Below are 16,317 nucleotides of genomic sequence, written 5' to 3'. Positions count from 1 at the left end.
GGAGGCGGAGCTTGCAGAGAGCCGAGATCGTACTACTACTGCGCTCTAGCCTGGGCGACAGAGCAAGACTCCATCTCAAAAAAAAAAAAAAAAAAAAAAGTACTTGTGAACGAAAAAAGGAATGAATCTTCTTATTTTTCCTTCAAAATAGCCTTAACTCTTTGGTTTCCAAGTTTATGTGGGGTTTTTAGTACTTGTCTCAAAAATCCAATCAAATTGAACCGGGTGTGTCTCCAGAATGAAGTTTTGATGAAGTTCAGTATCTGTGCAATCAGGGCATGTCTCTTGGAATGTAGTGCTGATTAGGTTTATTAATTGTTTTTTCCTGTATAAGGGGAAGCCAATCAGAGGATGCGTTTTCCCAGAGAAGGAGCATCAGAAGAGTTTAAGACCTTGGGGGAAGAGAGTCTTGCTGCTTGCTTGTGGGACTTGCCTTGGAAGGTAGATAAGTTCACAGCATCCTCCAACTTTTTATTTTTGGTGAGTTCTCGGAGCACTGAGATGTGAACTGGCCTCATTCCCTTACAATGATACTGTTACCAGTAGAAGAGATTCGAGTTACTGACAGCATATCTGCATGGGTCCATAAGCAACTTCAGTCCTTGCCTCCTCAGAAGAAAGAATTCGACTGAGGGGCATACAGCCGAAAAAGAGACTAAGTTTCAGAGCAGGAGAGGAAGTTTATTTAAAAAGGCTTTAGAACAGAAAGGAAAGGAAAATTCTCTTGGAAGAGACCCAAGTGGATGCCTGAGGGTCCAAGAGAGAAAAGAGAAGGGCCTCTAACCTTGATCCTGGGATGGGCTTGCCTCTTTCCCATGATTCTTCCTTTAGGGAGAGTTTCCGGCATGCACAGTGCTTTCCTTATCCTTTGGAATTGAGCATGCACCGTGTGTTTAGGGAGTTATGTGCATGTCCATCCCAAGTTTTCTTTCCTTTTCCAGTGGAGTGTGTCCCCGGAAGATTATACTTTGTCATTTTTGTCTCTTAACATGAATGCCCAAGAAGTTGCTTCTTCCTGGGGTCTGCATTTAGTTAACATTTTTGATGTTAACAGGTGTAGACCACCAGGAAATGGCCTGTCTCTGGTGCTGCCTAATTATCATTGTTAGAGAGGCAAAGTGATCATTAACAGACCATCACCTGACATTTCTAGTGGGTAGGGGAAGAGCCCTCTCCTGCCCTGCTCCTGCTCTTCTACCTGTAACAAGACAAGCCTTGCATATCATCAGACATGTGTCCCATCAAGGCAGCACCTCATTATTAAACTTTACTGTGTGAATTGTTACTTCACATTCTCATATTCTGTGTTCACTATTTGTGTGCCTTTTCCATTTTTGTTTTGACCATATCTCATTATTTTAACTGCCTTCTCCAAGACTCTAGATCTGCATTGACCAATAGAGTAACTACTAGTCACATGTGGCTATAAACTGTAAATTAATTATAATTAAATAACTAAATGGCATATCCTTAGTAGTAATAGCCAAATTTGTGGCCAAACTAGAAATTCTGTAACTACATATGTGTGGTAGTTACTGCATTGGACAATGTAGATACAAAGAATTTCTTTCATCACAGAAAATCATGTTGGGCATGTTGGCTGCCACTTATTTTTATTTTATTTTTATTTTTTATTTCTTTGAGACAGAGTTTTGCTCTTGTTGCCCAGGCTGGAGTGCAATGGCGTGATCTCAGCTCATCGCAACCTCCGCCTCCCAGGTTCAAGCGATTCTCCTGCCTAAGCTTCCCTAGTAGCTGGGATTACAGGCATGCGCCACCACGCCTGCCTGTTGTTTTTTTATTATTATTATTATTTTTAGTAGAGACCGGGTTTTTCCATGTTGGTCAGGCTGGTCTCAAACTCCTCATCTCAGGTGATCCGCCTGCCTCAGCCACCCAAAGTGCTGGAATTACAGGTATGAGCCACTGCGCCCAGCCTTACTTTTAAATTCTATTTGTGTGCTTTATAGTTAAATTATATTCTGCTTCCCTACATTCATTTCCTTTCACAGATTTTCTCAGGCAATTTTTAAATTTCATTCATTTACCTTCTTGAGGAAAGTACTTAGATCATTTTTTAAAAATAATGTACAGCAAATAATTTTTCCACGGATATTGTTTTAGCTTTATTGTGTTGGTACTTTTACATACTATATTCAGGTATTACTATTTTTCATAACTTACTTTAAAAATTGTGCCAAGTTTATTTAAAAGAGATTTCTCCCTTGACTTTTGTAGGTCAGATTGTGTCTTCCATTACTGTTATTTTAGTTTAATTTTATTTTATTATATGTAAATATGTTGCATATTCCTTTTTTAAAAATGTGAGATTTTTTCTCTCTCTTGTTACACAAACTTTGTATGCAGTGTTCATTATGCACTTTAAAAATAAATATTTTGTTTCAGGGCATGATGCTTTCACACATGCAACCTTAGAATAATTTTAAATTCCATTCCACTTTCACCATTCCTGAACTGCTTTGAATATATTGGATGTTGGAAGCCATGAGAGGTTTTGACTTGCAATCCAGTCAAGATAATAGGATTTTCCATTTATAGTGTAATGTGATACATATTCGTTTTGGTTTCATACTTTTAAAGAACCTATTCTCTTTTACTCTGTGGTGATCTTTGCTTTTCTATTTGTGCATTGCTAGAATGTCAGCTGCTGTTTCCCTGGCACCTGAGACGTTACTCAACACTGTATAGCGCTGGTGTTGAGAACTGAGAGAATCTACTAAATAATAGCATTTTTTTGAGACCGCAGTTCTGAATTAAAAGGAAGGGAAAGGACAGGCAAAAGAATATAGACATCAGCTATTTTTACTGAAGATCTGTTGGAGAACATGGTTTTGGTGTCCAGGAACTTGAGACCGAATACTGCATTCCTAATACTTCACTAAGATGTGCCTAAATAGCCCTGAAGGGGTTAGGAAGTCATAAGTCAGCTTCTTAATTGTTATGGGTGTCCTTAAAATATTAAGGTAATATTGAGAATGCAGAATGGCTCCTTCCTCATGACTTTTTAAGAGATCTGGGCCGGGCGCTGTGGCTCACGCCAGCACTTTGAGAGGCTGAGGCAGGTGGATCACCTGAGGTCAGGAGTTCCAGACCAGCCTGACCAAAATGGAGAAACCCCATCTCGACTGAAAATACAAAATCAGCCAAGCGTGGTGGTGCACGCCTGTCATCCCAGCTACTTGGAAGGCTGAGGCAGGAGAATAGCTTGAACCTGGGAGGTGGAGGTTGCAGTGAGCTGAGATTTCACCATTGCACTCCAGCCTGGGCAACAAAAGCGAAACTCTGTCAAAAAACAAAAAAGGAGAGAGAGAGAGAGAGAGAGAGAGAGAGATCTGGAGGGAGATACTAAGCTGTGCATGCTCTCATCTTGAAGTCACCAAATACGTAAGTTGCTATTCCTGCTCTGGTGAGAAGTTTGTCAATACATTTTTTCCATGAATTAATGAAAATTTTAGACCCATAACATAAATTTTAAAAAATTTATCCTAAAGATTGCTTGTGTATGTGTGTGTTTTGAAATATATTTAATCTCTACATACTGAAATAGTTTTTATAGATTCCACACAAGAGTCCTTTAGGAAAAAAGTGTGCTTTAATTTTCTTATAATATTTGTCCTTTTTTGCCCCTGACACAGTCTGTATATGACCATTTAAATTACTTTTAGTTCATGTTTGGGTTATAATCACACACAAATATTCTCTAAAGTCCAAATCTTATTTTGATATTTGAGGAAGAGTTTACATGGTAATAATATTAAGGGTTACAGCTGGTTTCACTGAAGCTTTGTAGGCATTCTCTAATACCTTATTGTTTTGAAGGAATATCTATTCTGCTTGAATTATAGACTACATAATACATGTACTGTCAGGTACATTCATGGAAGGGACAGGCAGATGGAGTCATATGTTACTGGAGTCTCGATGAACAGATGTAGGAAATAGTCCAAGGAATAAGAAAAAAGTTGATACTGAAAAGTGCTTGTTGAAGTCTGTAAATGTGCATTAAAATGTGGCAGTAAAAATAGACACAGTGAAGTTTGGGAACTGGGGTCTAAATCCTGGAGTCCCCAGAATCATAGAGAACCTTGGTTAGGGGAGTAATTTTGTAAAAAAGCAAGAAGAGACAGTGACAAGGCAGAATATAATTAAAAGTATTGCTGTGTCATTTTCTAATTTTGTAATTTTGTCATATTTTTCAAACTCTGTTGATCATTTATTAAACTGGTAAATAAACTATAATCAACAGGGTTATTATAAGAGTTAAATAAGGAAATTTATGTATATCTATAAGCACAATGTCATAATTAATACAAAGCTACCCTTTTTATTTTTCCTGGACTTCATGTACAAATGGGTCAGTTAATTTTTTGTTTATAACACATAATTATCATTTGTACATAAAATATATTTAATTATTTTTATATTTTTAGCAGGGAAATAATACATGCATGTTTTCCCCCGTCTCAAACACATGCGTTCATATAAACATATCCATCTATATACCTACATATCTATGTATGAATATACACATGGATATCAGTATTTCTCAGCAAGTATGCATCATGATAATCAGAGATATTGCAACTAACAAGACTGATATAAACCATGATTGCAAGAATTTTAGATACCACCTTAGTAAAATATCAGATTGAGCTGCTACATTTCTCTCAGCCCTAAGTCATTTTGTATTTTCTGAGCATCTTAGAGGATTGTGACTGTATACACAGGACAGAAACACCATGACGCAGGGTACTGCTGCGAATTTCTGATGCAGGGGATTTTAAGGGCTAGATCAGCAGGATGGGAGTGTTGACCCTCCAAGTGAAATAAATTCCTGAATTGATTATCTCCATCCTAAAACAAACTTTTTTTTTTTTTTTTTTTTTTTTTGGTGATACAGAGTCTTGCTCTGTCACCCTGGCTGGAGTGCAGTGTTAGGATCTCGGCTCACTGTAATTGCCTCCTGGGTTCAAGCAATTCTCCTGCTTCAGCCTCCTGAGTAGCTGGGATTACAGGCAAGCACCACCATGCCCAGCTAATTTGTGTATTTGTAGTAGAAATAGGGTTTCACCATTTTGGCCAGGCTGGTCTCGAACTCCTGACCTCAGGTGATCCACCTGCCTTGGCCTCCCAAAATGCTGGGATTACAGGTGAGAGAAACCGCACTTGACCCTAAAACAGCTTCTTACTTGATTGATTTCCGAGTTCCAAGGGAAAATACAAAAGTCGAAATTGAGAGAAAGTAAAAGTGGAGTAAGGCCTCAGAAGGCTGTGATTGGTGTTGGAGAAACACTACTAGGGCATAAAGCTGGGATAATAAAATCTGAGAAATCCCACAGTGTTTATCTACAGGTGGAAATCATATTCCACATGTGGGCGGAGTCAGGGATCCCTGTGTTTTAAAATCAGTGAGGGAATTGAATATCTGGACTTGTGTCAATTAACATACAAAACTCAGTGCTTTTGATGTTCTCATTCACAAGATATCTGTGTTCCTTCTTTGTCAGAAACCATAGTCATAGGCTTCCTAATTTTGACCTTGGGAAAAGAGGAGAGGCCTCTGTGTGTTTGTGACTGTTGGTCAGGCTGTGGTGCAGGGGGTGTCACCCTTCAGTGAAGGTCTGGCTTTTCATCACAGGTTGGTCTGAAAATTATGTACAAGGCTGGCGTCTCAGGTGTTCTTTCTCCAACCTCAGCTTTTCTTAGTGCCTGAAGTGTCTGCAAGTGGAAATCCAGAAGAAGACAGAGAGAAACTGAGTTCTTGACAACGCATTCACTAGTGAGTGGGGGATGGCTCTTTCTACTGAAATTATACCCATATTGCTGGCAAATGGGCAGTTTTCTCCAGTTTGCATGGGTGTTTCATTTTTATTCTTTTTTTGTTTGTTTTTATGATGCAAAATCCACCCAGCCTGGGTGTTCCAAATGCAATCAGGAGACTTTCAGGTATCTGGCCTCCAATTAAGTTTTCTCAGGACTCTAGGTTGGGTATCGTGTGTCAATGATTCCTAAATTATCAATATAATTTCTAATATTACACTACTTTATTCCGGCCCCTATGCAGGCTATTTACAAAAAAAGACATGAGACGTCTCATTTATGTATTTCTTTTTCTTCTATCCATCCTATAACCTCACAGGGAAATAATTGACCCATTAACTGTACCATCGGCTGACATAGACTTAGGATTGTGATGAATGCAGGCAATAGAGATGCGTGAAGAGCAGAAGATCACAGCCCAATAATGAGGCTGATGTTCTAGCAGCTGAGTTCAATAAATCCCATGTGATAGGCCTTGGGCAAGAGCTGCACAGTGTTGAGGAAAAAGGAGAGTTTGATAAAATATATTTATGCTTTTAAAAACTTTGCAAAAGGACAACTAAAGAAGTCATTATTATTCTTATACCCATTCATTTTACCTTTTGGTAATTAACCTTTTTGCCTTCTGGTAACTGAAAGTAACATATAAGAAATACAATTACTTAATTATGGTTGCACACTCAGGAGAAGGAATATAGTAGATATAGTACAATTTAGGGTTCTGTGGAAATGCTCTATAAGGGCTGGTTAGAAAAAAACAAAACAGTAAAGAGGCCTTTTTATCCTTGAACAAGCCAAGTGACAAGGTAAAGTTAAAAGAGAGGCAGTGATAACTGATGTTTGGGTTGACCAGAGAAAGTTGAGAACAGGAGGCTTCATATCACAGGAATCATCAGACTAAGACTTCCTCAGTATAGCAGCCTCAGCGGTCTTGTCTTGTGCGGCTGGACTGTCTTTAAGCCTTGTCATGAACACCTGAATTACATAACATTAGAGTGACTATATGTATGAATTGAGTCCTATATTCTGTGTAAAACTTGTTCAGTTCTGAAGAATGCTGGAGTCTGGTTCATTGCTTTCTACCTTTTTAATGAATAAGGGACAAATGACCTGTATTTAGTAAATATTTGCTGGATAGGAAACATGTTTTCTATTACTTCTTTAGATTATTCAAAACACATAATAGGTCTTTTAACCATTTGATTGGTGAGAAACCTGTGGTTTATCTAGAGAAATAATTCATGTAATCACGGTCATGTTTAAAAAGTAGTAAATCACGGTTATTTGCCTTGTGACAAATCTGTAATTTACTTGAAATTCATGGTAAATTTGTTTTATTTATGAAGGTTCAAGTGAAAATTTTATAATCAGTTATGTACAGGTGATTAACACATTACTGAAAAATATGTGGGCTATATTATGCCACATCTCATGCGATATTTCTTCATAGGAAAGTTTAATGGATTAAGAGTGGGTATATCTCTGTGAGTGAATTTGAAAGGCAGATACCAGTTTAGTGTTGAGAATGAACTGGCTGGAACCTAAAACACTGAGTGTTCTGCATACCCAGATCCTACCTATGTCATCTCAGCCTTCCTCCTCTGGACATTAAAAGGGATTCTCTGTCTAAACTAAAATGTCTGATGTTTTAGAACAAAGTGACTTTTGAAGATGTAGCTATTGACTTCACCCAGGAAGAGTGGACCATGACGGACACATCCAAGAGAAAGCTGTACAGAGATGTAATGCTGGAAAACGTGTGTCAACTGGTGTCCCTCGGTGAGTCCCTCAACATTCACATACGTATGTAGACACACATTGACTCATTCATTCAATAAGTGTTGGAACAGCTTCCCCATATCTCACTCTAATCTCTGATTCTCTCACAGATCTTATCTGAAAAAAAAATTTGAGCTCTCTAAATCTGTCTGAAAGAAATATCTTTATTTTATTTTATTTTATTTAGTTTGTCACTCAATTAGAATGTAATCTTGACAAGGATGTCATGGTTTCCTTGGTACTCAGTCTCTAATACTCAGAACAGACCTGAGAACATAATGAATATTTTCAATGTATTAAATTAAATATTTTCTAAATAACTCTTCTGCTTTAGTCGCTATGCTTAGGCTGAGACCAATTAGTGAAAACAATAGCAATATCTTTTTTGTGTAGAACACCAATTATTTCTGTAAATCGAATTGTTTTTCTGTTCTGTATGAGAATAATAATAAACATATTGTGCAGAGATTTAATTAATCTCTTTCTGGAAAGACTGTGTATTACGCATTGTGTCTTGGAACTTAGGCATGGACTCAGCATTCATAGGTCCTGACTGTTTTGAATTTCCTTTTCCTGATGGACCTTTTGTTTGAATTTATTTTCTAGTCTCACATTGGGTCAGAAAAATCCTGGGGAGTTTTCTGTGTTCTAGGTCTTGTGGCCTGAGCTGACCTTCACTGTTTTTATTCTTCCTTGATAGCCTGCCTTACAGTTGGTGATAATGCACATTTATTGACAGTGAACTCAAAACACATGTACTGTTTCCACTAACAGGGTACCAGATAAGCAAATCCTATATAACTTTGCAGCTGGAGCAAGGAAAAGAGCTCTGGCGGGAAGGAAGAGAATTTCTCCAAGGCTAGAATCTGGTTAAGCAACAGGGTCCTGTGCTCTAATAGGAGGAGGTGCTTCGTCAGTGAATAATATCAGTCAAATATTAATTGGCGGTTTTATTAAATGAGTGGTAATTTCTAAAATGTAGGTTAAGTTACTGGAGCAGAATTCCTTAGATGTTATTATCATTTTGTTCATATGTCAGATGCTACTCTTGTGTCCTCTTGCCTTTTCTTTTACTTTCGGGAAAAGGATAATTCATGTACTTGTTGGGGTTAAACTGTCACATGCTGACTCTTTTCCCGATACCCCTGTGAAGACTATCCCTCTATTTACCTGCCTGATATCTCATTTCCATTTTAACTCTTTTCACGTTTTAATTTTAAAACTCTTTTCTAATTGCTGACGCTGTACAATCTGTTTCTTCTATTGAAGTATTTTCTTCAATTGAAGTATTTTCTTCATTTGACACATTTGCCACATCTAAGTGTCAATTTTTGAAAAAAGTAAACGGGCCTTGGGGTTTTTCAAACAATTTTATTACCATAATACCAAGGTAACAATTTATTTTTCAATTATTTGAGACAAGGAAAGTGCCCTTAAGAAAAAACACACGATATTCATGCATCCTATCAGAAAAGATGCATCCACTGGTATGACAATGGTGAGTTTTATAGCTGTGTACACCAGCCATCTAAGTTAAAGACCTGGTAATGGGTTAAGTTAGTAATGACACACAGTCACCTGAGTGTAATTAGGCTGGCATTAAGTGCTTTCTAAGCAAAAAAAAATTTGATAGTTTGAATTCAGTGAATAAAGTGACCTGTGTTCTAAACCATAACATGAGATCTTTAAAATAGAACAAGTGCGTGTGCATTGCTCATGCTCAGACTTTGAAAGATATTGATATCATCACAATTAATAGAATAACTCTGTAGTTGGTATCTTATAAAAGAGAAAATATCTGTGTCTGCAGGAGACAATGTGTACGCAAGTGTCAATCGAGAAAAATGACGAGACAAGTCTCAATCATTGTAGGAGATTTATTTGCCAGAGTTAAGGACATGCACCTGGGGGACAGGTGTATGCCTTTCTCCAAAGATGATTTTCTCTAAATTTAAAGGGGGAAAGGGTGGGATATTGAGAAGTACACAATTTTCATGTAAAAGGTGGGTAGAAAAAAATAGTAATTCGTACATTTTTCTGGCTCAGTGAATCTGGATTGTTTTTACATGAGATGACATAAACAAATGAGGCAGAGGAATAATGCAGGAGAGCTGCATTTTATATAAGACAACATAGGCAAAATGGGGCAGGGAAACAATCGGATATGTATTTGTGTCTGGTGAACTGGGGATGACTGCGCCTGTAAAGACAAGCTATCAGTTTGCATTGCCATGGTGTAACTTTAACAGCTCATGAGGAATTTCCTTGTGGGCAAAATACTGGCGAGGCAAGTAGCTTTTCATCTTGTAGCCATATTATTTAGGAACCAGAAGGGGGAGGCAAGTTTGTGTGACCCTGTTCTCAGCTTGATTTTTCCCTTTGGTTAAATGAGTTTGGGGTGCCAACATTTAATTTCCTTTCACACAAGTAACATTGGAAAGATTTCAACTGTACTCTACTACTGAATGGTTGGTCTAGGATTCAAAGGTGGTGAAATGAACGTATAGATGTATGTCGGTAAATCAATAAGAGCTTTTAATCTTTGTCCCTAAAGGAGAACTCTCTCACTCTGGAGGATCCCTTTGAATGTAATGATTTGAGAGAAGATTGCACTCACAGTTCCACAATGACTCAGCGTTTGTTAACTCAGAGTGGAAAGAAACCCTACATCAGCAAACAGTGTGGAAAATCCCTTAGTAATCAGTTATTCCCTAAACCACATAAACAAATTCATACTAAAGGTAAATCATATCAATGTAATATATGTGAAAAGGCCTATACTAATTGCTTTCACCTTAGATGGCACAAGATGACTCACACTGGAGAGAGGCCATATGCATGTCATCTATGTGGAAAATCCTTCACTCTGTGTTCTCACCTTAGAAGACATGAGAAAACTCACACGGGAGAGAGACCGTATAAGTGTCATCAGTGTGGGAAAGGTTTTATTCAATCCTTTAACCTTCGAAGACGTGAGAGAACTCACCTTGAATAAAAGCGTTATGAATGTGATAAAAGTGGGAAAGTCTTTAGTCAAAGCTCTGGCTTTAGAGGACACACAAGAATTCACACTGAAGAGAAACCACATACTTGTCTTCTATGTGGGAAAGACTTTAGTCTATCTTCTGACCTTAGATGATATGAGAGAACATGCACTGGAGAAAAGCCATATGAATGCCATTTATGTGGGAAAGCCTTCAGCCAGTGTACTAATCTTAAATAACATCAGAAAAGTCACCCTGGAGAGAAAATGATAAATGTCTTCAGAACATATTCTGACTTTAGATGACATGGTGTTAGGAATGACGAATGTAAGGAATATGGAAGAGACTTCAGCTGTAGTTGTAACATCTAAAAATGACAAAGGACTCACATTTTGAAGAATTACTATAATCAACATGGACGTTACTTCAGTTACCTTTATTCTTCAGTCCTCATCAATAAATTCATATGGAAGAGAAATTGTACGACATGTATGTACCAAAGACTTGTTAGTGATCTGATCATAAATGACACGAGAGAGCTGAAACTGTCAACATAATAAACTAAAAGTCTTCAGCAACAGTTTTAGTAACTTAAAACATGTGGGACTTTCAGGTAGAGAATCTCTAGCTCTGCATTCAGTGTGAAAATGTTTTTATGTGCAATTTGTTGTCAACTAACATAAGAAAACTTTACTTGGATGAACCCTTTATTTGTATTTTCTGTGAATAAACATTCAGCCAAGCACTAGGCTTGATGTTCACAAGAAAACACAGTGATAAAATGCTGCTAAAATGGAAAATAAGAGAGGAAATCCTTTATAAGTTAATAAGAAGGGAAAGTCTTTCCAAGGGCAATGAATTCTCTTGGAATACCAAACACTTCTTACTGGAGAAGTTATGTCTTGAAAAATCATGAGAAATCCTTTCTTCACAGAGTAACGCTTGTGGCACATGTGAGATTTCACACTGGACAAAACACGGTTAGCATCTTGAAAGGAGAAGATTCTTAAGTGGTAATTCATTTCTTAGTTGACATTAAGTTTCTCACATTGAGAAGCTATCAAACTTGAAAATCATTGTGGAGAAACCTGATAGATTTCTCATCAGAAAAGTGAGTCAAGAAGGTGGACCTCTAGAAAAAACTCTTAACACATAGTTTAGCAAAATAATTCAGAAATTTGAGAAAATGTCTATTCATAAAAATGCAGCACATAAATGTATAATAGCAAAGTGACCTGGGCATAAATTGAATGCAGAATTGTATAAGAAATCTCATTAAACATTTCCAAAAGATCAATACTTACAAATATTGAAAGAATACAATCGGATGTTGAAAAAATTTAGTGTGTTGGTGAAGTCCGTCTTTCATTTATGCAGCCCCAACATATCGATTTGCATCTGCACTCCTCGGCTTATGGGTCGAGATTCTACCCCAACTTCTGAGTCTCCCCAGTCTTCAACGGCTCTTTCCTCACAGCTCACCTCCCTTTACTTCCATGTTCACTAAAACCACTTGTTTCCATCCAACCCTGGAACTGACACATCAGGGATCTTCAGCCCCACTTGCCAGATTTCTCAGTGTGTCATTGCATAGATTTAGCAAGGAAACGGAGGCTGGATCAAAGACACCTAGTATATGCATTTGGGTGTCCCCAGCCCTTGCCTCTGTCTCTGAGTAGTTACCTGGGATCAGAGAATAAGGCAGCCCTGCTCTTCTATCCCTCAGAAATCTCTTGAAATTTTGTCCCTGAAGCCTCTCTAAGTGGAGGTAGCAGTTCATCTCATGACACCCCAGAGTTTACTCAGGTAAGTCCTGAGTTATTACACAGAGACAGACACAGCTGTGTTCCTTTTACTTCTGTCCAGAAGATAAAACACCAGCATGATAAAACAGCCGAACCTGTCAGCCACCATGCAAGCCTTTCCTATATTTGATTCAATGTACTTTTCCAGAAGCAAAATGAAAGTTCTCACAGATGGGGCCTCCTCTGCCTTGTCCTCAGAATTGGAAAATGTATTGTCCATCAAGGAGCCTCAGTACTGAACCTAAAACTCAAGAGAAAACGTTTCCTGAATAATAAGTGGGATGACGACTTGAAATTTTGCAAAACAGGCACAATCTTAATACGATAGGCCTTACTAAGGCTAAATGGCCTTATCCATGGTTGAAATTGACACATCATTATATTAAAAAATCTCCACAAGTGATTGATTTTACTCAGCAGCCAGGGTTTATGTCAAGAGTGAGGATAATGAGCAAGAAATTCAAGCCCTTGGCAAACTGGTTGGAGAGGCAAGGATTGTGTCCAGGTAGAGCTCATAACATTATTTATTGTTTAATCTATTTAATTAAATATGTAATTTACCCTCAAACTGTGGCTGACATTATATGTAGTCCTGAGTCACATTAAGATGTACTATTTGTGCTGTGAAATTCTACGAGATTTGACAAATGCATGGTGGCAGATCTCCAGCATTAAAGCATAACACAGGATGCTTCTCTTATTCAAGCTCTTCTTCCCTTCACATAGAGGGAATCAATCGACTTTTTTATACTAACTTTCGAATTTGTTTCTTTATTCCCATCTTCTTTAATTAAAGCACAAGATATCGTACTCAATTTCCATTTGATCTTCCAAAAGAAAGGTACTGAATAATCCATACCTGAATTTCAGTGATTCAGATTCAGGTCCACCGCTAAGCAGTAAAGGCCAAACGTCCTGTGCTGCCACCTCATGGCCGGCAAAGGGCAATGAAATCCATCGTTCCGGCCATGCAGGGCGCGTGCGCGGTCTGCTTCCCGCAGCGAGCCGGATCTCCAGGGAGGACCTGAGTTTTCTTTACCCAGGGTGAGGGAGGCGCCGCCGCCCTGGCTTTGGGGCTGGGGCCTCCGGGGAGGTTCCGGGTGGGGGCGTTGAAGAGGCAGCTCTTTTTGCAAGGCCCAAGATGGCGGGCCCTGCACAGGCCGCGCTGTTCCGCGCCCTCAGGGCGTCAGTATCCCATTGGGGCCGGATGCCCCCGCTGGGCCCGGAGCATCCTTGGGCCTGCCCTCGCAGAGCCGCACTGAGGCTGAGGTGGCGCGGGGGCCTGGGTTCCGCGAGGAGTGGCGGCAGCGAGGGCTGGAGGACCCGGGCTCCGGGGCTCCGGGGCGTCTGGCCTGGATGGGACTGAGCCCATCCAGGGACTGGGACTCCCGGGTTCTGGTGCGGGTGGATCCTGGGCAGGCTCAGGACCAAGTCCCTCTCCTTCCACCAAGGAGCGCCCAGAGGCCGGCGGGAGCTCCAGGTTCACCTCCTCCTCCTTCAGGTGTTTACTTTTCCTTTATTTCTGTAAGGCCAGAAACTGGCGCCATCCTTCACATCGGTGAATCGGGACCCTAACACCCGTTACCTCAGTTTTATTGTTATTGCCATTAACAGTGTTGGTGGCATTATCACTAAGATCATCATTGTTGTTATTGTCATTCATGATTATTAGCAGGTGGGTTCATCATTTTGTCTCACTATGCATTTTTTTTTTTTTTTTTTGTGATTGGTTTTATATGATGTTGAATTGAACTTCTCTAATCTTGACTAGTGTTGTCAGATTCCTGAAGAGCATTCCGGAGGACAACGCCTGCCTTTAGTGCAGCCACAGAATTTCGTGGGCACAGGAGAGCACCTAGAATATTCCCCTTTCATTGCACAGCAGCTTTGGGAAATGGTGGCTGCCTGGCTCTGAGATGAGGTGGAAAAGACCGGACACTGGGGCAAGTGATAGCACCTCCACTGGTGTTTTTATGAAGCCAGTGCACTGTCTCCCACGTAGACTTAGAATAAAATCTGATGGCTCTAAAAGGACATGTTTGCCCTTCCTGGACTTCCTGGGAGCCTTTAAACCTTGTGTGGTTCCTAGAGTGGCTAGGTTGCCATATCTGTGCCTCGTATGGCAGCACCAGTCTTTTCTGGGCCAACAAGGGCACTTAGAATGTTTCCAGAAGCTCAGGCATGCTGTCTCTGTTCCTCCCTTCTGTTCAATGGCAATTCACTGGGTCCCTGGCTGACATAGAACATCCTGCAGAGGGATGGGCTTGGGTGACTTCCTGGCCAGCCTTTCCAGGCAGTTATCTTTGAAAAACTTGAAGAGACTCACAGAGGCCATTCACTGGTATTTCATGACTGCAAGTGGGGTTTCTGGTTCCTTGAGTTTACTTAGAATATCTGAATGGCTCTGAATGGCCAAGAAACCCTCTCTGGTCTTGGAAGCTGCCAAAAGCTATTACTGGGCCTTGGAAGAGTCTTTAAAATTTTTCCAGGTACAGCTGAGAATAGGAAACTTTTCCAGGTCTAGCCCAACCAGCTCAGGTCGAGTCCTGAAAAACTGGTGGGTATTGGGGGAGCTCATCTTATGAAAGAGCAATTGGTGGCAAAGCTGGGTCTCCAGGACAGCTGTGTGTGTATATGTCCGCAGAGCATGCCTTGTAGTCATCTTTAGTAACTGAACACCATTTGTGAATGGATAAACTATATTCCTTGCTGTACAATAGTGAAAAATTCATATTAACAATGGTAATAATAAAAATATTGATGAATATTAACAGGAATGACGATCATCATGATACTAGTACCAATGGTTATAATACTGATAATAATACTAACCCTATGGACTTGGGACATACAAGTTTTCCCTAAGTGGATAATAGGCATAAATATTTGGTGGTGTAGGGTTATTTCAAGTCCCAGAAAGCAAGGATGAACATCTAGAACGAGAAGAAAAACAATCTGGAGGTTGGCAAGTGCACACCTGGGGACTCCTGTGTTAACTTCTGGTGTTTCAGCCGAAGAGGGAATGTTAATATAACCCTGGTCCTGTAACACCATGCTGACCAACACCTACCAGCTTTCAGTAGATAAGATAGCTGGCTGATGGAACAGGGATCCAGAGAAGTTACGTGTCCAGACCAGTACATGTTGCCCAGTGGCAGAGTTCATGACAAGCAATAAACCCCAGGATAATGTCATTCCCAGCCAGCTGACTGTCATCTGCTCTTTCATGGCCCCTCTCTACTGGTACCTCTAGGCACTGGCATGTCCTCCAGAGGCTGTAGGAGGGCATCATACTCAGTACTCACCCACCTGCAGGAGGCAAGAAAGATGGAAAGAGCTAAATACTATGGTTTCTGGATTCTTTTTGGTGGGCATGGCATATTTCGCATTTGCTTTACTAATGGTGGAACCCAGTCAATGGTTTGCAATACAGCTCTGGATGACTCTGGACACCTGTAGAGATTTTGACAATTTCCAGAAGGTCACAAGTTCTTGGAGGACTTTTTCATGAGTTCTTTGACTGAAAAGGTGGTTCAAAAAACTACTTTTCTGACTTAGAAAATGTTGCAGAGGCTGGGCGCAGTGGCTCATGCCTGTAATACCAGCACTTTGGGAGGCCGAGGCAGGCAGTTCTCGAGGTCAGGAGTTTGAGACCAGCCTGAAACCCCATCTCTACTAAAAATACAAAAATGAGGGGGGCGTGGTGGCATGCACCTGTAACCCAGCTACTCAGGAGGCTGAGGCGGGAGAATCGCTTGAACCTGGGAGTCGGAGGTTGCAGTGAGCCAAGATTGTGCCACTGGACTCCAGCCTGGGCGACAGTGCGAGACTCTATCACAAAAAAAAAAAAAAAGAAGAAGAAGAAGAAGAAAAAGAAAATGTTGCAGAGACTCTGGTGAACAGGTAGT

The 16,317-nt window shown here is 40.0% G+C and overlaps 1 pseudogene; it reads left to right on the top strand.

The window, feature by feature from the left end:
- The first annotated feature begins 7,547 nt into the window (after positions 1 to 7,547).
- LOC135966723 (uncharacterized) lies at positions 7,548 to 11,053 on the top strand (annotated as a pseudogene).
- The last annotated feature ends 5,264 nt before the right edge of the window (positions 11,054 to 16,317 follow it).

This window comes from Macaca fascicularis, chromosome 13 (genome assembly GCF_037993035.2).
Source record: "Macaca fascicularis isolate 582-1 chromosome 13, T2T-MFA8v1.1".
In the NCBI taxonomy this organism is placed as follows: Eukaryota; Metazoa; Chordata; class Mammalia; order Primates; family Cercopithecidae; genus Macaca; species Macaca fascicularis.
The sequence above is the reverse complement of the archived record's forward strand: the minus strand, read 5'-3'. Positions and strand labels throughout refer to the sequence as shown.